Below are 23,947 nucleotides of genomic sequence, written 5' to 3' on the forward strand. Positions count from 1 at the left end.
GGCCAAAATTTCCCTTACCCATACTGTGTTCTAGTGGGTGACAGCATTTCAGAGGTTGGTGGCTGTATGTATTTTGGCTTTGACCCTGCAACCCCACAAAGCACTTTCTATTAATGCCAATGATAGATCCAGGAGCTAGGAGATTGTAGAATCAACATATCATTTGCCAGTGCTTCAGGATGAAAGGTACCTTGTCTTAAAGTCAAGATGTTATTTTATTAGCCAGTTGTCCAGCTGTATTAATAAAAGACTGTTTGGAAATGTTTATACGTACAAGATTTATCAGAGTGAGACTGATTCCAAACTTAGATATACTTCCCTGGAAAATGATGAATTATATTGATAAGATTCTTCATTTGCTAGCACTTTCACTTCTGAACCAGAAAGTCCCCATGGGTTTGAATGTCTTAAGCAGAACTTGCCTTCATTCCCTGTACAGACACTATAGTGTAGCTTATTTGATCAGTCTAATCTTTAGTTGCTATGTTAACCTCCAACACCTTTGGCTCATCTTGCATGTTGGGTCAGATGAAAGAGAATCCATGGCCCTTTGTGTGGGAAGGAGCAGGGGGCAGAACTTCCTGGACAATGCCAACAGTGTGTATGAAGTATTACTGCATGCTGAGAAGCTGTTGTGTTTTCCTCTCTAGTCCCAAGCTTTTAACTCAGTGTTTTTTTTGGGAGGTGGGGGGAGGGAGAAGGAGAGGCATTTATGTAAATGAAACATTTTTCCAGATGAAAATTACTTAAAAATTGCAAATATTATCCCTCAAAACATTATTATAAAGCTAAGACAATGAGGGTACGACTACACAGCAGCGTTATTTCTGAATAACTGACGTTATTCCGAAATAACATAGTGCACGTCTACACTACAAGCCTTTATTTTGAAATAATGTCAAGCTGGAGGACTTCTTACTCTGACTTGTGGACCCTTATTTCATGAGAAGTTGATGGAAGAGTGTTCGTTCTTTGACTTCCTACTGTGTAGACAGCGCCAAAAACCAAATTAAGCTATTTCGTCTTTAGCTACACAATTGACGTAGCTGAAGTTGTGTAGCTTACTTCACCTTTAGCCCTGCTGTGTAGACGTACCCTGAGAGTAAAAATAATTCCAAATATTAAGGTATGGAAATACACAGTCAAGTGCCCTTCAATGAATCTATGCCATATGAGTGAGTCAATGACTGTATATCTGGTCTCAGATTAGATTACCAGAATTTTTAAAGAGACATTTAATTTTTTTCATAGTCTTCCTGGTGTCATTGAATCTGACTCTCTGTCATGCTACATATGTATTCTAGAAATAAACCTTTGGAAAATTTGGGGAATAACTTGCCATGGAAGGGTTAAGAATGAAGACAACCTGAAAAAGAAAAAAAAACAAGTTTAAAATTGTGGTTTCTTTTTAATTGCTCCAAATGAAATAGAAGGGATTAGACTATGGAGTTTTATTGGAAAAAGGTTTGCAAATTGCACTCCGCAATTTGCATACCTTTTTCTGATTATTTTTTTGGAAGAGGCTTTTCTGAAATTTCAGAAAAACCTCCACTTTTGGAAGAGCCTTTATTGCTCATGAAATGAGGAATACAGGGGCTTCCAAAAAACCGCGTCTGCTCTTCCGCAAAAAATGTTGGAAGAGCAGACGCATTCCCAGAATGCGGCAGAGTTTTTCCATGATACCTCTGGTATCCCAGAAAAACTCCGTAGTCTTAGTCACTGGAACTGAGGCATGTGAAATTGTTTGAATCAGTCCATCAGTTTTCAAAAACAAACAAAAGATCCATCTGCTTTAAAAAACAAACAAACATGGAGGAAATATTTTTAGACAGGATGCGTCAAGTTTTATGTTCACGGGGGTCAGCCAGGCCTCATTTGTCAAACTGGTCATGGTGTAAAAGGCTTTAATGATCTCCTAAATCTTGAAATTCTAAGTCCTCCCAGACATGATGGGATGTCTTCCAAGGCCAATCACCCAAATAAGCAGGTTCACTTGTATTTTAAATTGTCATAGATCAGACTGAATGACAAAGCCTGGTGGACCCCCAGAGCACAGAGAGCTATATATATATCTCAAAACACTTTCTTGACAGAGGAATACGGGTCATCTGTGTTTGTTCACGGACATATTAGACTATGGTTTTCCTGAATCACACTGCATCCTTTACAGTGGCCTCATTTGCCCATTGTATTTGCTGTCTGGACAGGATGTTTTACCAGAGGAAGTGCTTCTTGTGGAAAAAGATCTCAATTAGTTATCCATCTGATCCTTGAGATACCAACTACCTGGCAGACATGAGAGTGATTTGTTTAGATATGACCGTAGATTTATTTTATTGCATTGCTTTCTAGTCCTCTGACCGAGACAAGCAACAATGCATATTTCCAGTTTGGCACAGAATAGTAATATATATCGTTTTTAAATGGTAAAAGGGCATGACTGGTCACTGAAGGTTAATTAATTACTGCATTGGCAGACAACTTTATTCTGGGAGGCAAGGATGCTGTAATCAGCTGAGATTTGCAAGCACCATGATTGGGGAAAGAGGTAATTGATAAGCAGAGGAATTAAAGGACCAAAAGAAAAACTTTTTTGTACAAAATACACATCATTATTGTAAATAAAAATCAGGGATGCGATCCATTAACATCCATGTATGCTTTGGGTTCTGTTTCCATACAAAATGGAATAGTTTATTCTATAGCACATGAAAGCAAAAAGAATATCAGAGGCAGTTTTTAGAAGATCTTTCAGTCCCCGGGCAGAGTTCTGGCAGGCAAGGGGAAGCTCTGCTTGATCAAACAGCATGTGTTATGAACTGCATTTGATTTTATAGTTTTCCAAAAAGCTGTCCAAAGTTTTTCCCCCCTCCCTCTTTCTTTCTGCAGAGAGATCTCAGCCTATGTTTTTTCTTACACATCTGACCCAGGCCAAGGACATATTTGCCAAAAGGGCCTGCAGCTCCCAGGCTTGTTGGACCAATTCTGAGACTTTGACTCCTTTCTTCTAGTCTACCAATTTTTCCTATCTAAATCTCTTCTCCAGCCTCCTTCATGTCTTTGCCATAGCAGCAGCTGTGATTGCCACAAGTACCATGCTGCTGGCAACACAAAACACACCTTCTAAGACTGCTGCCCTAGAAAAACCCAGCTATTTGAGAAGAGCGGGCGGGAGAAGAGTAAGTGGCACCATTATGAACACTGCTCTGCAAAGCAAAAATCCTTTGTAGAATAGCCAAGATTTAAAAACCAAAGCAAACCAAACAAACGTGAATTAGGATCTCTCGCCTACTACCATAGTTTGTAGTTGCTCTGAAAGAGGTTGTGTTCACTTTGCTTTAAAAAATATCAGGGTCTTTGTTCTTCTGATATCGTGGGAGGAGAACTTCCTCTGTAAAATAAAATTCATACTATTCTACAATAATGATTGTAATAGGACCCACTAGTTACGCAGCACTTTTGAAAAATCAGGCCCAAGTTATCTACCTACTCAAATTGTGACATGTAGCAGAACACCTCACAATCATTAACCGATTTGTATTCTCACTTTGTAACATAGGGTTACTCCATTTTACAGATAGGGAACTGAGGCATTGGATAAAATAAGTGACTTGCCTAGGGTCACAGAGGAAATGTATAGCTGAGCCAGCATCTGAATAGAGTCCTGGTCCTATGTCCTAATTCCTAGGCCGGGCTGTGTGTATGTGTGTGGTCAATAGGTGCCTCCTGGGCCAAATGCAGACCACCATATACTTTTGAGAGCATTTCCAATTTTTTTAAATTTACTTACTATTGTTTTTATTATCATTTTCTCTGGAGTTTGGATCTTGACTATAGCTTGACCAAGAAATTTGGACCTTGACTAGATTCCCCTTCCTACCCTTATATCGACTTAAATGCCTAACTTTAAGCACTGACTATTTTAAAGTCTTGGCTCAAAGTACTACAAATCAAAATAATTTTGCTGCAAAATGATTGTCAGAAACCTCTTTTAGGTGATTTTTCTTTTATGACTTAAACACTCACACGAAGCAGTGGAGTCTCCATGCCTAGAGGTGTTTAAGGCTCGGCTTGACAAATCCCTGGCTGGGTTGATTTAGTTGGGATTGGTCCTGCCTAGAGCAGGGGGCTGGACTTGATGACCTCCTGAGGTCTCTTCCAGCTCCATTGGTTCTATGATTCTATGGTTCTATGAACACGTACACTCCCAGAATAATGGCATTTGAAGAACTTAACCATGACCAGAAATTAGGACAATTCAATGCAAAAATACAATAAACGGATACAAATTTGTCTTGTATTCAAATGTTATCAAAGTTCTGCCCAGTTAAAGAAAGCTTCATGGCACAAAACTGAAAACCTTCTGCTCCTGCTAGGACAGTGGAGTGTATATAACTTTATAAATACTCAGGCAATATACTCAACAAAGTTTCTGCAACAAAACTTAGGGAAAGGCTTAGCTGCTAATATCTCCAGGCAATTTTGAAGACCGATGATATTTATCCAATTCTGCTCTATTTATTAAAGTTTGGTTAAAAAGTTGGAACTAGAGGGAACTTTCCACAATGCCATGCTTTAAAAAACAAACAAACAAAAAACAAACAAGGTGACAGAAAAGGTGGAACACGGTTGTTCTTTTTTTTAATCACAAATGTCAGTTCCCTCTGCACACACTATCAGGCCACTTTATTATCATGTAATGGTATGGGCATGCTGTTTATCACTTTATTATTCTTTCATTTCACTTCAATCCCTTTTCATACCATATATGGTCTCTTTGACTTCTGACATATGCCAAAGAAGCATTTGTATTTTCTTGACGTCTAAATGCAAGTAAGCAGCGTTTATTCAATCTGTTATTATACCATCACATGATTCATCTTTGACTGTATCATGTAATGATATGAATCCATTAATTATTAGTTTGCTTCCATAAATTCTTCTGCAGCTTTTTCTTTAAGACTATTTCATTCTTTGAGTGTATTTCTAATTTAAAAATCTATATGATTAAATATTCAAAAGTGACAGAGTTTCCAACTTGACCCCATAAAGTGGTCTGGTTTTTAGGAAATCCATTCTTGGAAAAACCTAAGTAGCCATTTAGGGATGTCAAGATGGGGACCCAAACTCATTAGTCACTTTAATACATACAGATTGCAGGAATATTATAGAATATACCTGAAGAAATTCAAGCATTCCTGGAGATTATCAGTGTTCTTCTTTAGGACCCTTTTTAGATTTGTATAGAAATAGGCTTTCTACCAAAGGAGTTAAAATATGCCTCTGTTTCATTTAGCATACAGGAAATAGATATTTTAGAAAAATGAAAGCCAAGTTATGACATTTATTTGCTCAGAATGGACTGAATCCTCCTGCCATGGAAGTCAATATGAAACATGCTTATTGACTATAGCAGTGTATGCTACAAATGCTTGTTCAGAACCACCTGAAGGAACTCACTTGAACTGATGAGAATGATGCTATTGATATATCACAAGGCTCCTACTCAAAAACTGAAGGCAAAAAATGTCAAAACTGAAAGCTGAACTACAGAACAGGAGTTCAATGTAGATAGATCCAGTTCCACTAGAGAAATTCTTCTCCGCTCTGAGCACTTCAACACGTACGAAGGAGCTCACAGATGGGGGAGGGAGGAATATTAGTAGATCCTGCTTCAACTAACTGTGCAGCTCCAATGAACCTCCAGACTGAGCCTTCTGGGCTATTATTCTACCTTTCAGCAGTAACACTGGTAGAGGGAACCAAAACCAAAATTCTGGTCTCTCTCTTCGGTGATTATCAATCTTGTTCACTAATATTTTTTTTCAGTTCTCTTACCTTGATCTAAAGTTCTTTATATTGTTGTGACCAGACGGGAAGAACTCACTTTTCCCTCTAACCTTGTCCCTAGGTATTGTGTGTGTGTGTGGGGAAAGTAGTAATTTCATCCAGAAGCTTCAGAGGGGTAGCTGAGTTAGTCTGTAACAGGAAAAACTTAAAAAACAACAAATACTCTAGTAGCACCTTAAAGACTAACAAAACATGTTGATGGTATCATGAACTTTCGTGAGCACATCCACTTCTTTAGAAGACAGGAGCAATAGAAGTCCAGATCCAAGATTAAATAAGGGAAGGGGATGGGAAGAGAGGAGGGAAAAAAGAGAAAAAAGGAGGGGAGGGGGAAAAAAGACAGAGTTTGAAAAAAAAAAGAAAAAGAGAGAGAGAGAGAGAGAGAGAGAGTTTATGGTTGCTGAGCTATTTGATATAGGGACAATGCTCTAAAAAATACAACTTCTCATGTCAATAAATAGAAGACACTTCCTCGCTGTGGATACGGCTAGACTACAAGAGTTTTATCCCGGAAAAACTCTTCCACATCCAGGGATATGTTTGCTCTTCTGCTTTTTTTTGCACTCTTGCGCAAGAGGGCTTATTCCTCGTGGGGAGAGGAATAACTCTTCTGGAAGAAGCCCTGTTTTCCGACGCTGTACTGTAAATTTACTTGCACAAGAGCATGTGTGCAGTATAGACAGCCGGCAAGTTTTGGTGCAAGAACAGCTGTTCTGGCGCAAGACGCCGCCAGTGTAGACATAGCTTGTGTGTATAGTAAGGAACCAACTATGCACTCCCTGCTGGAGAATATAAAATACAAAAGCTTCAGGGGTAGCCGAGTTAGTCTGTAAAAGGAAAAACTTAAAAAACAACAAATGGTCTGGTAGCACTTTAAAGACTAACAAAACATGTAGATGGTATCATGAGCTTTTGTGGGCAAAGCCCACTTCTTCAGCCCGTCGTCTGAAGAAGTGGATTGTACCCACGAAAGCTCATGATACCATCTACATGTTTTGTTAGTTTTTAAAGGGCTACCAGACTATTTGTTGTTTTTAAAGTTTTTTCATATACAGTACATACACTGCATGTCCACCTAGCATGGATATGAAGAGGCAAGTAGATGACGAGGCACTGCTTAGGCATGTGAAGATGTGCCAAAACCTTAGGGTATATAGTCTATATGGCTCTCTGCAGGCCCAAGCAGTGCCTCTTCCAGCTATGCTGCTATTTTTAGCAGTGTAATAGCTCACTGCCTCCCGCTGTTGGAGCATTTCCCTGCTGCAGTGAAAGGCTCTGGCAAGGAGGAGGCAGCAGGAAAAGGTTCTAGCGGCTCCCCACAGTTGGAGCCTTTCCTCACTGCCTGAATCTTTCCCGGCTATAGGGAAAGGCTCCAGCTGTTTTTGTGCCGCTAGCACCTTTCACTAACGTATATAGCTGCACACTAGTGTGAAAGCAGCCAGATTTTCAGAGGCACGTAGCTACACATATCTGACATGCTAATGCAAGTTGTGTACAGTATTGACATATACCTTCCACCTCTCCCACAGAGCAAAGATTATGAGACATGAAACTCTGAATCCCTACATGAACCCTTTTTTCACATTTACACCAGTGTGAAGTGAATGCATAATGCTACTTTTCCGATCTGATCACTTTTTTCACTAACTTTGCACTCGAGTAACACGTGACAAGACAAGGCACAGGTGCAATGAGCAATCAAGCCCAGAGAAAGACAGAGAGAGAGAGATGTATTTATTGGGAGAAACAACATAACTACATTAAAGTGTCTAGTTGTATGGTCCCATGTCCTCTTGGGATTGTTTTTCACTAAACAGTGGCATGTGGAAATATGTCCCTTTGCAAGATGCTGAGGGAAAAAAATTGCCTGGCTGCATGAGATGCCAGAAAAACAGCTGCTATGTCATGGCACTAGTGTCTACATGGTAGATATTTTTAAAATTTGGAAATTTCTCTTTCTGTCTCTCATAAAATGTTTGTTTTTCAGGTTTCTCATGACTTCAGTATGAAATATGACAAGTTACTAGAATGAATTTGGTTTTGGAAAACAAAAAAAGAAAGAAAATCCAAGTTGACTGCAGACTTGTGGACTGGGTGATGTTGCAATATTTTTAGCACACAGTTACAGGAAGTATTCTCCTCAGTCAGAATTGGGTAAGTTCTTTCAGTCTTTCCTTCAAATCCTTGCTTGTTCATAGGCCATAGCAATTGTGGACATGGACACAGGGGGGAAAAATCACTAATGAATGGTCAATTGAGATTTTCCCTTCCATCATTGGCCAGTATATTTAAAGAATTACTACAGTAATCATATTTTACGAGCATGAGTCATTTTTCTGTTTTTAAAGAAGTATTTCACTTTACCCATCTCTTTTAGTATGTTTCCATTTGGTGTGGTTTGGCTGCATGGAGCAACGTGGCAAATGGTTACTTGAAAATATTTAAGAAAAAGGCAAATTCTTTAGCTCTGGCATACCTGTGGACCACATATATAGACATAATTACAAACATCTGTCCACCCACCCACATAACATTTAAGGAGTCATTTAAAAAAGTTAAAATTTTAATCTTGGAAGTAAGAAACTAAATGATTGTCCATTTGTATGTTTTTTTATTCATAATAACTTATCAGCTAAACCTCATGGATAAAAAAACTCAGCAACTTTCACAAGAGGGCTCTGACAAACAACAACATGTATGCACAAAGCCATGCCATCTTGTGCTGCAAAACAATGCAAATGTAAACTGGCAAATAATGGAAGTACCTGAAAGAACTACTTTATTTCTGTGTGTATAGAGGGGATAATTAAAAACAGACACTTTAAGAAATGTACATCAATTTGTTATATTAAAAAGATTTTCACCTAAGATTTCCTGAGTCAATTATATTCACTTATTGGTGTAATCTGAGAGTCCAGATTTCTTCTCCCTCCTTGCCCTCCCCCATTAATGATATAGACTCAATAACATTTTTAGTCTTAATTTGAGAAAGAGAGCTTTGAATTGTATCTCTGAGCCAGCAATCCTCTCTTTGCAGGATCTAGATAACTCCTACTGACTTCAGTGGGGAATGATAATCAGATTCTGAAGGGGGAGAGTTGTCTAGCCTCCAACCAGAGGTGGTATTTACAATCCAAATCCCCACTGAAAATGGATTTTACAGCATCCTGTTGGGCTCATACTGGTCCACACCCTACCCCACCCCCAAATTCAAATCTGCAATGAAATGAAATTTGCAGTGGGTGATCATCCCTGTCTATTCCCACGGGGATCCCTGCACCCTAAATGCACAACAAAGCTTTTCCAACACAGGGAATCCACAGCTTTTCCAACACAGGGAACCCACAGCTGGAGCAAAGTGGGCAAAGCTAGTTTTGCCACCCATTCTCATCCGTAGTTGAAGGGGGCATTTTTGGCTTGGAGAATTCTGAGGAGGCACCATGTTTTGGCAGAGGGTAGGGTGTGGAGTTCCCAGCAGTCTGACCGATCTTTGATTGGGTTAGCATCTGAGCGCAGTTGGGATAGTTTAAAGCAGCTCTTGAGGCTGCTTGAAGTCCGGGGGTTTTAAGTCTACTCTAAGTAACACCTAGGGTGAAGTAGTCCTTGGCCAGCCTGCTCGTGTAACAGCAGAGAAGTGGTGTCCCTGCCCCACTCTCCTCAGGTTGAGTATCTGGCTTTCTCTGTTGTGTTTCGCCAAACTCCATGCACATGAAAACACATCTGTCAGTACATTATGAGCAGCAGAACGCAGGATCACAGCACGAACAACAATTACACTGAGGATGTGGTATAGTACTTGTCTCATCTGATAATCTCAGAATGGTTCAAGGTCTGACTATTCTGGATATGCATCACTTAATACTTGGATGTGCCTCTCAGTTATTTACACCTGATAATGATCCTCTGATGTCCTTATTCACTGGATGGGCTAGATTGGAGCAGAATACATAAAACCTGCATTGTGTGAAAAGGAGAGCTGGAAAATCAGCTCGTATAAGTATTTATTTTGTAGTGCGAATTCTAGCTTTTACTACTACAATTTCCCAATGCCAGAATGCTGTCTTCTGTCATATAACACACACACATAAATACAGTATTATAATGAGAACAAGCTGTCAGCGTGAGGTTTGCAAGCTCTGTCTAGTTCTTCAAAGTTTTTCTTTTATTTCTTTACCCAACACTGTAGGTGTGCTAAGGACCACTGGTCTGACTGAAATTTTATTTTCTAGACAAATGCAGTCGGATCTAAATCTAGAGGGAAGCCTCAGTATTACACTGGCATGCCCAGAGGTATAAAAAGGAATGTGTTGCCCCTCCTGTTCACTACCTCATTATGAGGTTATTCAACACAGGGGAAGCCTTGTGACTTTTGCATACAACTTTGGGAGACCAGTCCAGAGGCTCCTTTGTGTGCTCTGTGTTGTGTGTCAGTGTATAGTCACCTCAGACCAGATTCACTCAGGCAAATCACCAAGAACAGGCTTTTTTTCCGTAAACATAGAACAGGATTATAGTCCAACAGCCTCCTCTCTGCTTGCAGCCTACGTGCTCCCAGCTCAGTCAGCACTGAGACCCTGCTGGGAGAGCAGAGGATACTTAGTACAACACAATCCCCCCTTACAAACATAATCTAACTCCCACAGTAACTAAGCCCCAAATAAATAAGCCCATGTTCTCCCTTTGTGTCACTTAAACTCCTCTCAGGGTGGCCTATAAGCCTTTTTTGGTCCTTCCTGAAAAGAACAATGATCATTGATCATATTAACACAGATGATCATTGTGAATGTTTTCCCCCCTTCTACTTTCTCAGGAAGAGAATACACACTGACAGCATGCTATGATGCCATACAAAATGGCTTGGAAAAAATTAGTAGTCTCACTTCCTAGCAGCTAGACTTTTATAACACTATAGCAGCTTGGCAACTGGAAAACATTGGCTGTGTTACTAGATGGATGGCTAGGCTCTAGTCCTTCATGGTTCTACCTCTTCCTGTGTCTCAGCTCTGTTGCCAGGTTGCTAAGTTTACCCCATCTGGGGTAACAGAAAGGCCAACAAACCAACGTCCAAAATCTTGTATCAGATCTTCAGCTGGGTTCCTTCTAGTAGGGGCTTGACCTGCCTACTACACTGGCTTCTAGCCTACAAGCCCTGTAACTGGCAGCCAAGGACAGCTGCCTCCAGCTCCTTTCTTCTGCCTTCCTGAGTTTCTTCCTACTCATCTCCTCAAGGATCTTCCTTCCTTCATGACTGTGGTCCCCTCCTCTGTGATCCACAACAAAAACAAATTAAGGGTAGAACCTCAGACCAACTTCTGTCCCTCAGGCTTAGCCTTCCTGCATCCTATATTCCCCTGGATGTTTTTCCTCTGAAGACTTCCCAGGGCTCTCCCTAGAAATCCAGATTATGCTATTTTATAACAGTTTACATCTGCAACTAGCTGTGGTTACTTAGCCTCTCCCCTGACTTCCTGCCAGGAGAAGATCCCAAGGCTAACTCTCCTCCTTGGGCTTCTTGCTTGATCTTCCTGTTCCTCCCTATAGTCCCAGGAAGTGACAGCAGACTCTCTCCTTGCCTCCCTTTCTGCTCCCAACTTCCTTTTTTATAGTCCTTTTTTCTGGCTCTTTCCTAGCTAGGATTCATCCACAGATAAGCTGAGCTCTCCCTCCAGGTGCAGCCTAGTACATTAACGGCATACTCCACTACACTGAGATTCTGTATTTTTGTCTCTCTGCCATGTCCACTGCTCTGCTGAGCTGTCCTGTTTTTCAGGAAGATGTGTACTGCACCCTTTACATGGTGTGACGGGGCTGACCCATCACTCTCGGGGACAGGCATGGTTCGGGGGTGCCCCGAACCAGGAGAGACACCGATGGGGCCCGGAGGCCCGGGCACCAGGGAGGACCAGCGCCCGCCCGGCCCCACGCCGAGCGTGACGCCACCGGCGCACCGGGGGAACCTGACGCTTGCGGATGACGTGGGGCGAGGTGTCATCAGCCAACGCCGGGCGGGGGGTTTAAAGATAGCCGCCGCACTCCCGGGGGTGGGGGGCGGCGAGCGGAGGGAAGGAGCGGCCAGGGAGGAGTCGGAGGAGAGCGGGTACTGGCGGCCCTGGGTGCGGCTAAACACAGGGGGCCGAGGATCTGGAGGGGACGGACCAAGGGGAGGAAGAAGCGGCCCAGGGCGGGGCTGCGGAACCCGTGAGCGGGGGTGTTTAGGGTTCACAAACACCCCCCCCCCGTTGTGAGTGAGGACTAGTGTCCTGACTCTAGGGCCCTGGGTCAGGGTCCGGAGCGAGGGCGGGCCCAGACCCCCTTCCCTCCCCCGCCCCTTTTCCCCAGTGAGGGGCAGCTGCCTAGGCGGCGGGAAATTCGTGCGGGGACACCGCACGGCGAGATTAGCAAGGATTACAGAACCTCGGGGGTAGTAGAGAAGGCACCCGTGGCAACGGGGTAGGAAAAAGGGGGGGCTTCCCCCCCCTTTCCCGGCCGGGGTGCCTTACACATGGGTATAAGAATGCATGTTCCAGAGAACTGATTCAGTTTTTCCCCTTGGGGTGGGGTGGATGTCCTAAATCCAGCCATCTAGCTCAAGATAAGTACCAGTGGCTAAACTGTATGTTTTGTGCAAATCATTTCCTTTCATCATGCATCACTTGTTTGGGAAAGCTAACATGAGTCACTAAATTAGGAGAAATTTGGACATTCCTAATGTATGACAAGGAAACTGTATAATGTCCCATCGCATCCAGTGTATTTTACAAACAGCATCCTCAGTCATCCAAATCATTATTTTATCTGGAAGGATATAAAATTGGTTCTTTTAAAATATGGACATTACCACACTGCAGTATTTATAGACTCAGACTTTAAGGCCAGATGGGATCATCGTCATCATCTTAACTGACCTCCTCTCCATTGCATGCCACAGAATTTCACTTATACCCTCCTGTAATAGACTTATAGATAAGGCCATGATTGTGACATGGAGGTCACGGAATATATGACTTCCATTATGCTCCATGACATTTTCTGTCCCAAGCTGGAGCTCCCTGCCAGCCTCCCCCCGACCCTGCAGCTCCCAGCTTTCACAGCTGTGGCAGGCAGGAAGGGACTCTGCAGCTCCTAGCCAAAGCAAGTGGCAGAGGACATTCATGAGCACTCAGTTGTCCTAACGGAGAAGAGTGGTAGAATACAGGCAGGAGGAACCTGCAGCTCCCATTCTTTACAGTGAGAGGGGGACCTCAGAGATCCCAGTGACCACAATAGTGGGACACTCAGGAGCACCAGCAGCAATGGGTGGTGAACCTGCCCTCCCATTTTCTCAGGATATTTTTAGTGAAAGTCATGGACAGATCACAGACAATAAACAAAAATTCACAGAAGCCTGAGACCTATCCATGACTTTCACTGAATATGACTGTGACAAAAACTTGGCCTTACCCATAAACTGTGGCTGAGCTACTGAAGTCATGATTTAAAGATTTTAAGTTACAGAGAATCCACCAATTACTCTAGTTAAAATCATCAGGCAACACATGCCCTATGCAGCAGAGGAAGGCAAACTCTAGGTAAAACTAGGATGTCTGACAATATTACACACTGTATTCCAGATGAGATCTCAACAGTGCCTTGCATTATGACCATAATACTTCACTATCTCTCATAGAAATATCTTGCCTGATGCATCCTAGTGTTGGATTTGCCTTTGTCACTGATGCTCACTATTCTGATGTCCCTGTAAACTTCATTCCATGAGGAGTAAGGGACATTTCAGAATAGCGATTTATTTCAAAATAAGTGCTGTAGAGAGAGCGCCAAATTTTGAAATAAGCTATTTCGAAATAACATCAAAATAAGATACTCAATTTGTGTAGCTCAAATTGCGTATCTTATTTCAACCTACGTTGCAGTGTAGACACACTCAAAGGGTACGTCTACACTACAACGTTAATTCGAACTAACTTAGTTTGAATTAGTTAATTCGAACTAAGCTAATTCGAACTAACGGATCTAGACTAAAAAACTAGTTCAAATTAGCGTTTTGCTAATTCGAACTAGCATGTCCACATTAAGAGGACCCTGAACCAGGCTTAAGGATGGCCGGAAGCAGTGCCGGCAGGGCATCAGAGGAGGACTTAGAGCGTGGAGATGCTGTCTCAGGCTAGCTGAGGGCTGCGCTTAAAGGGTCCTGACCCCCACCCCGGACAGACAGTTCTCAGGGGTGCCCCGCTTGCAAAGCAGTCCTGGCTTGGAGTGCCCAGAGTACCCACACTGGGCACATCACAGCACTCGGCCATCAGCCCAGCTGCACTTGCCGCAGGCTGCCATCTGGGGAGAGGGGGCAATCGGGGGGCTGCAGGAGAGGTTCCACCCCAAAAGCCTGCAGAGCCAGCCCAGTCCTCCCCATCGGGGGATCATGCCCCATTCCTCCCTCACCTCCTTCCACTTACCCTTCCCTAGCCCCTTTTCTTGATGTACAAAATAAAGGACAATTGTGTTCAAAAATGGAATCTGTCTTTATTGAACAAAACTGGGGGAGACTGGGAAAAGGAGGTGGGAGAGGGGAAGAGAGAGGCTGGGAGAGGGGAGGGCAACCCTAATGATCAGGGGTTGGGAACAGGTCCCATATGAAGAGAGGCTAAAGAGACTGGGACTTTTCAGCTTAGAAAAGAGAAGACGGAGGGGGGACAGGATAGAGGTCTCTAAAAGCAGGAGTTGGGTGGAGACGGTGCATACAGAAAAGTTCTTCATTAGTTCCCATAAAGAAGGACTAGAGGACACCAAAGGAAAGGAATGGGTAGCAGGCTTCAAATTAGTAACAGAAAGTTGTTCTTCACAAAGCAAAGAGTCAACCTGTGGAACTCCTTGCTGCAGGAGGCTGTGAAGGCTAGAACTAGAACAGAGTTTAAAGGGAAGTGAGATCAAGTGATGGAGGTTGGGTCCATGGAGTGCTATTAGCCAGGGGGTAGGAGTGGTGTCCCTGCCCAAGGTTTGTGGAAGGCTGGAGAGGGATGGCACAAGACAAATGGCTTGGTCGCTGTCTTTGGTCCATCCCCTCCACGGTCCCTAGGGTTGGCCGCTGTCAGCAGACAGGCTACTGGGCTAGATGGACCTTTGGTCTGACCCAGGACGGCCATTGTAAGCTCAGGGCTCAGGGTTGGGGGTCTCAGTGGACCACCTTGGTTTTCATGCACACCTGCTCTCCTGCCCAAGCCGGCCACTTTCCTGTGCCTAGTGCGGAGATCGTGGACGAGGTCCACGATGTCCGCAATAGCCCAGGCGGGTGCCCGCCTCTTGCGGTCCCGGGCAAGCTCCCAGGAGCCGCCAGCCTGGTCCCGGGAAGAGGGGGAGGGCTGGGGGGCATCGGGTGGGTGGCTCGATCCGTGCCAGGTGCAGGGTCTGCTGGCTGGGTGCTGGCAGGCTTGCACCTGGCACGGGCACCGTAGCCAGCCCGTGCCCCTTTAAGAGGTCCGGGGCCGGGAGGGGGGCAGACGAGTTTCCCTGGTGATGGCCAAAGTGGCCACCAGGGAAACCTGGGGAGGGTTAGCCTCCCACTAGTTCAAATTAAGGGTCTACACAGCCCTTAATTCGAACTAGTAAATTCGAACTAGGCTTAATCCTCGTGGAATGAGGATTACCTAGTTCGAACTAAGTGCTCCGTTAGTTCGAATTAAATTCGAACTAACGGAGCGCTAGTGTAGCGCCTATGAAAGTTAGTTCGAACTAACGTCCGTTAGTTCGAACTAACTTTGTAGTGTAGACATACCCAAGAGATTAGTCTGGCATGAGCTACCTTATGAAAGCCATGCAGCATTTTATCCCTGTTCACCTTTAAATCCTTCACTAATCTCTCAAAATTTGTCCTGCAGTTTCCCAGATCATTTTTTCCTCCTTTATTAAAAATAGTACTATATTTGTAATTCTCCTGTATGAGTATGACTCTTGAGTTTACAGATTATTTGTGGAAGTCAAAGTCAAACAGTTTAATGGGACAAAACTGGACAGTCTATATAATCTCCACCCATGAAATTGCAAGTCGAAACAAAGATTTTTAATTCATGTCTACTTTTATATCCTGATCTCCATTAGGCATACTCTTAAGATCATCATTACCTTTCCTTGCAGATCCTTCCCATCTTCCATTCCTTGTAGGTCTTCCACTTTCTCTTAATCACCATGCTCATGCAGTTTGGTCTGCAACCCTTCCCTATGAATTTCTTCTTTATTTGGGATGCAGGACTCAGCTTCTGCAACTTTGGCTTAAAGTAATTCCAAACCTCCTCCATATTCAGATCATTGAGTTCTTCAGTCCAGTCTGCTTCCCTAACTAATTCTAGTAATTGTTTAATGTTAATCTCTTTGAAATAAAAAATCCTAGCTGCAGATCAATTTTTATTTATCCTTCCATTTTGTTTAAACTATTAGCTTGTGATCACTCCAACCAAGGCTGTCCTCTACAACCAGTTCTATGAAATACTCACTACTTATCAATACTAAATCTAAAAATGGCATCATCTCTTGTTGGTTGGATGACTGGTTGGTGAAGAAATTGGTTAGCTTTCACCTCCTAGGAATATCTGGGCCCTATCATTAGAAGCATTTGCTCTCTGATTGGTATCAAGGAAATAGAAGTCCTCCATAATGATGCAATTCCCAGCAGCATTTCATTAAAAGCATTAATGAGGTCTCTCTCCAAAGCAGACCCAAAACACTATCCCCCTGGAGCCTCTGCTACCTTTCCTCCCTACAGTGATTTTTCACTGAAATAGAGACTCTGTATTTCCCATTCCATCACTTCTAACTTCTTTATAGTTTATCTCATTATTAATATACTCCATCATCTTTACCTTTTTTCTGTCTTTCCTGAACTGGTCATATCTGTACCTGTATTCCAGTCATGATTACTTTTCCATCACGTTCATTATCCCAGTGATATCTGGCTTCACTTCCGGTGTCAATAGTTCTGGTTCTAGTTCCTTCTTTTGTTACCCACACTTCTTGCACTGGCATAGAAATATCTTAGTTGTTTCTATTCGGCTTCACCCAGATTCCTTCCCTGATTAGTTACATTCATTCTACCAACAGTATCACTTATCTGTTAGCATCATTAGTATTGGCACCATCTTTCCTCTTGATGTCCATTTGCACATTCTCTGTTGTTCCTTTCTCCACTGTTGTATTCTCTCTCACTTGGATTTTCCTTCCAGCCAATACTAGAATCAGGCATGGAGATTACATGACCATCTCCCAACCATCTCCCCCAAATTCCTAATTCAAAGTTCTTGTAATCAATTTTTGCCAAGTTCCATCCCAGAAGTCTATTTCTCTCCTTATTTAGGTGGAATACATCCCACGAGAACAGTTCTCTATCCACAATGGCCACATACTAGTTAAACATCCCAAAGCCCTCCTTTGGACAAGTAAAATCCCACTGAAGATCTAGGAACAGTAGAATCTCACTGAAGATCACCCGAGCCTCTATTTCTTTAAGTGTCTTCCTCAGGCTGGCACATCTTCCTTGACATTTTCCAGTGAGAATCTACATGTGTCATTTGTTCCCACATAAAGGGCAATCAGTGGATTCTTTCCAGCTCACATTAAGATCCTCTTTAGCCTCAGATTCACATGTCGTATCTTATCTCTTGACAGACAGTACACAGATGTGGTCTTCTGGATTTGGGGTGTAAGCGTGTTCTCTTTTTTCTCTCTAACAGGAGGTGGGACGGAAGGCGTTGGCAGCTAGAGGAATGGAAGAGAGAATCAAGATGCCTGGATGTGGAAGCTGTGGTTTGTGTGATATCCTAGAGCAGTGCTTGGAAAAGAGCTTCATTTGCAGGAAGTGCTGCCTTCTAAAGCTAATGGAAGAGAAGATTGGAGTTTTAGATAGAGAAACTACAGTGGATTTATGAAGGGGATTTGAGCAGATGATGAAGGAAAAGTTAGAAGAGACTGCAGAAAAAACTCAAGATCACAAATGCAATCTGTGCCACTGGCTGATTGCCTGTTTGCCTTCATATGCCTTCTCATCAGGAAAGCCCCACCAATTGGAGCTCTGCTGTAATCAAAGGCTCTTCTATAACAGCACACTGCCTCCAACCAGCCACTGCCCACCAACCCCCCTCCAAAATATCATACCCAGCAAGCAAGCAAGGAAGCACTCGGGGGCTTGCCTCCTTTTTTCTCCCCCCAATAGACGTCCAAGCAAGCTCTTATATCCAACTCTGTTTCCTGCCTCCTGTACTGGCTGCAGGAGATTTTTCTAAAGCACACCAGAATTTGTCATGTAACTGACACTTGCACTTTAGAAACATTTTCCCCTTTGGCTGTGAAATTTGCAGGTTCTAGCTCCTATAGGCTACGTCTACACTGGCATGATTTTTCAGAAATGCTTTTAACGGAAAGCTTTTCCATTAAAAGCATTTTCGGAAAATCGCATCTAGATTGGCAGGACGCTTTTCCGCAAAAGCGCTTTTTGCAGAAAAGCGTCCGTGGCCAATATAGATGCGGTGTTGCGCAAAAAAGCCCCGATCGCCATTTTAGCCATCAGGGTTTTTTTGCGCAAAACAGTACTGTGCTGTCTACACTGGCCCTCTTGTGCAAATGATTTGCGCAAAAGGGCTTTTGCCCAAACGGGAGCAGCACAGTATTTCCGCAAGAACACTGATGATCTTACATGAGATCGTCAGTGTTCTTGCGGAAATTCAAGCGACCAGTGTAGACAGCTGGCAAGTTTTTCCGTAAAATCAGACACAGCCATACTGTATACAGAAATGATGCAGGTAGGCCAGTATACTATACCATATACATAGGAAAGTCCAGTTTTTAGTAGAATCTACAATGTGGAAATACAACCTTTATAGTTGTGAAATCAGGGGATGACATTACAGAATTGTAGTGACATAGCATTTTTAAAGCAGAAGAAACAATGGTATTGCATTATAACATGACAATAGGAATCTTGTTCTTGAACAACATATTGCTATTTGGATCTTCCCATCCACTTATCTTCTGTGGAGGGGGCACATTTGGGTCTCAGCTCATGAAGCACTTAAATTACATACTTTACTTTAATCATGTATCTGAGTCCCATTAATTTCAATAGGACTAGCTCACACACTTATGCTTCAGCAGACCTTTAAATGCTTTGCTGAACAGGGATGGACTTAAAGTTACACCTTTAAAGTTAATTATGTGCTTGAACACTTTGTTGAATTGTGATTTATGGCTATCACAGCTTCTGCAGAAACTCCATAGCCTGGGGGCACCGTTCCTTGGTGTAATAGCCATCTGCCATGATACTGCCAAGTCAACTACTTTGGCTAAGGGTTGGGTGAAGAAGTTGGTTTAAAAAAAGTCAAGAAAGAAAACAACGGGTAGAATTCCAGAGCAATTTGCACAGATTCTGCCAAATTGCATGCACACCACCCCTTCTCTCTGGCTTGGCAAACCAATTGTGCTTTGGCAGATGATGGCACTCAGCAGTACCAAAGCAGTTGTCTTACATGTCTGTCACTTCACTGTTATGACTCCCAGTGAGTGCAAAGGGTGGATGACTCTTTCACATTGTGGGTGAACAGTGTCTCCATAGGGGATTCAAAAAACAGCAAAAAGAAACCTGGTCACCCTATATATTATCTATCGCTGTTTTTTATTTTATTCCTGGCAAGATTCATCCTTAATCTTTTGGCTTCAGAGTATTGACCTGAGCAAAGAAAGTATGAATTCCCTTCACATTTCACAAAACATGGGAGCAAAGTGATAACTGCCAAACCATTTTTAATGAATATGGGATTGTCCTAAATCCATGCTGTGAGCTGGAACGCAAAATGTTTTTGTTCAGAACTTTACACTGGCAAAGCTGGAGTATGTGGGGGATACACAGCACAAACCGAGTGTCCATTCCTCTCCCTAGTGTCTCCAAAGTTCAAGAGGATGTTGTGGATAATTTTTCCACCTAAGGGGTGGAGTAATTTTTGCATCTCATATGGCTTTAATTTCAGCCAGTGCTAGGACAATAGAATCTAAAATACCGTAGGGTGAATTGGCTAAAAACACCTTTTGAATGGCCAAAAGACTGCCCTTTTGGAGATCAATTTGCCCCCAATGGGGATGTGAGTACAGCTGAGGCAAAACATTATTTGAAGTATGGAAACACCAAGCCCTTTTGCACTGCTGTCAAAATAAACCTCAATTTCTGCCATTGAGATGAGATCCACCCTGTAGAACTGTTGCAAGGATTTAGCCTAAAATGTGGAACAAGTTTAAGTAGGTCAAATTTTACTCTCTGTTACATCAATAGAGTCAACAGCATTGAACAAGGATAACTCAGAAGAATTTTTAGACTAGTTCCATGGTCACCAACAGGTCGATCGCGATCGATTGGTCGATCGCGAGGCCTCGACCAGACGATCACGAGGCGTCCTGTCCGCCCTGCCCACGTTTCCCTCCCACCCCCGAGAAGTCCCACTACCTACCTCAAGTGAAAATGAAGGTAGTGTCGGCTTTCCAGGATGGACAGAAGTCCCGCAGCTTAGCGCCATTTCCGGCGATTCCGGAAGTACACTAGCTGCTCTGCCGGGTGTACTGCGGGAGGGAGCATTGTCTCCCTGCACCACACAGGAAGAGTGAGTCAGTCCCGGGGGAGGCGCGTGCGGGGGGGTCAGCCCCGGGGCAGGCACGCGCGTGGCTTCCCTGCGCCGGAGGTGTGGGGGGTCGGCCTCGGGGCAAGTGCATGCGGGGCTTCCCCGCGCTGGGGGGTGGGGGGGGTTGGCCCTCTGGGCTGGCACGTGCGTGGGGCTTCCCTGTGCTGGTCGGCCCTGGGGCAGGTGTACGTGCGCGGGGCTTCCCTGCGTGGGGGTGTGGGGTCGGCCCCGGGGCAGGCGCGTGCGGGGCTTCCCTGCGCCACGGAGGGGGGGGTTGGCTGGTTTCTCTCTGGGGGGGCATCCTGGGAGGAGGCAGATGCAGGGGACTCTCTGCCTCCACTGGCACCCCACTCCCCGGACCCCAGTCCCCAGCCACAGAACTCTGTCCCCATTCCTGTCCCCACTCCCCGAACTCTGTCCCCACTCTCCTGTCCCTAGCCACAGAACTCTGTCCCCATTCCCGTCCCCACTCCCCGAACTCTGTCCCCACTGGCACTCTGTCCCCTGCTGCAGAACCCTGTCCTCTGCCCTCCCAGCACCCTGTTCCCTCTTCCCTGCCCCCAGCCAAAGAACTCTGTCCCCACAAAATGTATAATTATAAATGCTTCATTTTAGATTTAAATAGCATGAATAAAAAACAGACCATTTATTTCATAACTATAAACACCTGATTTTAATTTTATATATCGCATAATTTAAAAATAAACTGTTTATCAGAGTGTGTAAGTAAGGGTTGGGGATAGCAAGTGATGGAGAGGAGGAGAATACAGAGGGCGGGGCTTCAAGGAAGGGGCGGGGCGATAGATCTTCGCCTGTTCTGAGATTTAAAAAGTGATCTTGGCTGTAAAAAGGTTGGAGACCACTGGTCTAGTGTTTCAAAGACAGCATTTTCAATTTCTTTTTAACTCCCAGGACCCCAGCTTTCAGGGTGATATGTATTTTCTGTGAAGTGCTGAGCGATTCTCATTAGATTCAGTGGGAGCAGTTCACACAAGTCTCACGTGGAATCTGGCAGAAACAGGGACAAGAGCCCCGGCCTGTTTTTTTCAAGTGCTTAGTATCCAGAGCAGGTGCCAAATTTTCCATAGTTCTTAGAACCCTGCACCTCCCATTGGGCCACTTGTGGCTAGATTTTTAAAGGAGCTCAGCTTCCACCGCACTGAATGTTTTTTGAAAATCTGATTGCTTATTTTGGTGTTTCGATGAGATCTGAACTTCTTTGAAAGTATGGCCCTAGATGTGCTATTCTGTCACAGGAAAAACTTAAAAAACAACTAGTCTAGTGGCACTTTAAAGACTAACAAAACATGTAGATGGTATCGTGAGCTTTTAAGGGCACAGCCCACTTCTTCAGAAGACTGGAGTGTTGGAAGTTCAGATCCAAGAATACATAAGAAAAGGAGGGCAGGAAGGGGAGAAGAAAAAAAATGGAAGGGGAGGAAGAAAAAAAAGACAGTGACTTCTCTATGTTTTTTTTTAAAACTTATTGATTATTCAAGAGTTCAAGAACATTGAATTAGTTACTTAAAGTGGGCTTTGTCTTTCAGCCAAAGACATAGATACTACCTCACCCCCCAATTTTGGTACCAACTAAAATAAAACCACATGATCTTTAAGTTGACATTATGCTAGCAGTGTAACATGTCCTCATCAGCACTTTTATTCGGACACTCAAAAAACCTAATGAAGAAATGGTGATTGTTGTTGTCAAGCAATGACGGGTAAAGGATGCTTTCAGAACAGTGATTTAAAGCTGTTGCCCTCCATGATATATCACAGAAAGCGTTCAAAGGGTCCTGGCTACGGCATATGTTAAATTGTAGATTTCTCGAGACTGATTTAATGCTCATTGAAGCCAGTTAAAATGTTCCTATTGATTTCAATGGGTTTTGGAGCAGACACTGTATGTGTGTTTGATAATTGATAGTATTTCTGTAAACAAATGAGACAGCTGTACTTGTTCACTGAAATATCAGTAAGACTATGCATTTCCTAATAGGCAGATATGTTACTTTAAAAAGTTATACTCTCCAGCTTTGGGAATTATTTAATGACTAATGTTATAACTTTCCAAGGGACAATTTCCAACTGTTTAAAACAATTTCTCTTGTTATTCATATCTACTAAATATTTGAGAGAATTTGTACATCTGTGAGTCTGTCCAAGAACTCCTACTAAACAGTAAGAGCTAGGACCATCACATTTGGTATGCAACTTCCTTTTATCATAATTTAAAAGTGTTTGGTTGTGCCAGGACAATGGGATCCAACTGTTTCTCATCAAATGGAAAGGGAGAGCTGTGATAGCAGGGACAGTTATACTCAAGAATGACCATGGGAGGGCAGCAAGCAAGCATGCCTCTGCAGCTCCAATAGCCTTGGAAAGCCCCAAGGCAACATCTCTGGCCAGGCAGTGTGACCCCACCACCACCCTGGCCCAGCCCTGTAGAATGACAATAGACATTCCCACCCACACCTCCTGCCCTGATTCCTGCAGCCTCCACCCTTGCCCCGAGCCTCCCACTCCTCCCACCCTGACTCCTGCACCTGCATATCCCCAAGCCCCTGCCCTGACTCCTTCACCCTTTTGTTCTATGGATCAGCACTAGTGGCAAACCCATCCGTATTTAGTTTGGAGTCCCAATGATATAGACCTTCCTCTTTCTGATACTGGTGGTGATTTTTCCAACCTTCCCTCATCTGTTGTTTCTGGCTGCAAGTCCTGTTGCCTTTTGTTCTCACTTGCAATCTTCATGAGAAGTCCTGTGGCAGAGGGTAGAAGGTGCAGAAGTGAGGGCTGAGGATTAGAAAGTTGGGGGGGGGTACTCACTAGAGCTGCCCACAGTGCCCATGCTACTCAGACAGCAGCTCCTCCCAGTGCAGGCCCCAGCCCATGTATCTCCTCAGTATGTGGGGAGTGAGGGGGAGCCTCAAGCTGTGCTGCCTGACCCCAACCAGGGCATCCCTGGGTGGGGGTGGGGGGTGGACTGGGGCCTGCATTGCCTGGCCCTAGTGGTTTCTCAGTGGTGGGTTGGGTGGGATAAGCGGCTCTTCCATGGGTGCGGTTGGGTTGTGCTGGCTGGCCCCAAGCCATAGCTCCTCGGAGGAGTGGGCCATGCTGCCTAGTCTCACACTACCCAGTTCTGGCAGTGCTCCCAGGGGTCACCGCACTGGGGCCACTGGGTGGTGAGTGCCCTCCCTGGCAGTGCAGCCAAGGGCCAGCAGAGGGTGCCGTTTGGAGTGACGGGGCCACTTTCCTTTGGCCAGTGGATGGCAATATGGAGAGCCCTAGTCCCAACTGGCCACTCTTTTCCTGGGGTGGCCACCCCCTTGTGGTCATTCTCCAGTATAACTGGCCCCTGCTGTGACTGCCCCCAATGGGCATTGTAGAGCATAACTGTCCCTGCTCTCAGACCCTCCTTTTTCCATATTATGGAAAACATTTTCCTGGCACAA

General features: G+C 44.0%; 1 long non-coding RNA gene across 2 annotated transcripts in view; it reads left to right on the forward strand.

Annotated features, from left to right (window-relative positions):
- Positions 1 to 23,947, forward strand: part of LOC112544553 (uncharacterized) — a 62,352-nt gene extending 38,405 nt beyond the window's left edge. Inside the window, exons 2-3 of one of the 2 annotated variants that reach the window (XR_012901688.1) lie at positions 7,838 to 8,004; positions 17,565 to 23,947. This is a non-coding gene — a long non-coding RNA (uncharacterized LOC112544553). Of the gene's footprint in view, positions 1 to 7,837; positions 8,005 to 11,620; positions 14,382 to 17,564 lie in introns of those variants that run through there. The other variant, XR_012901689.1, reaches the window with a different exon arrangement.

This window comes from Pelodiscus sinensis, chromosome 2 (assembly GCF_049634645.1).
Source record: "Pelodiscus sinensis isolate JC-2024 chromosome 2, ASM4963464v1, whole genome shotgun sequence".
Lineage (NCBI taxonomy): Eukaryota > Metazoa > Chordata > Testudines > Trionychidae > Pelodiscus > Pelodiscus sinensis.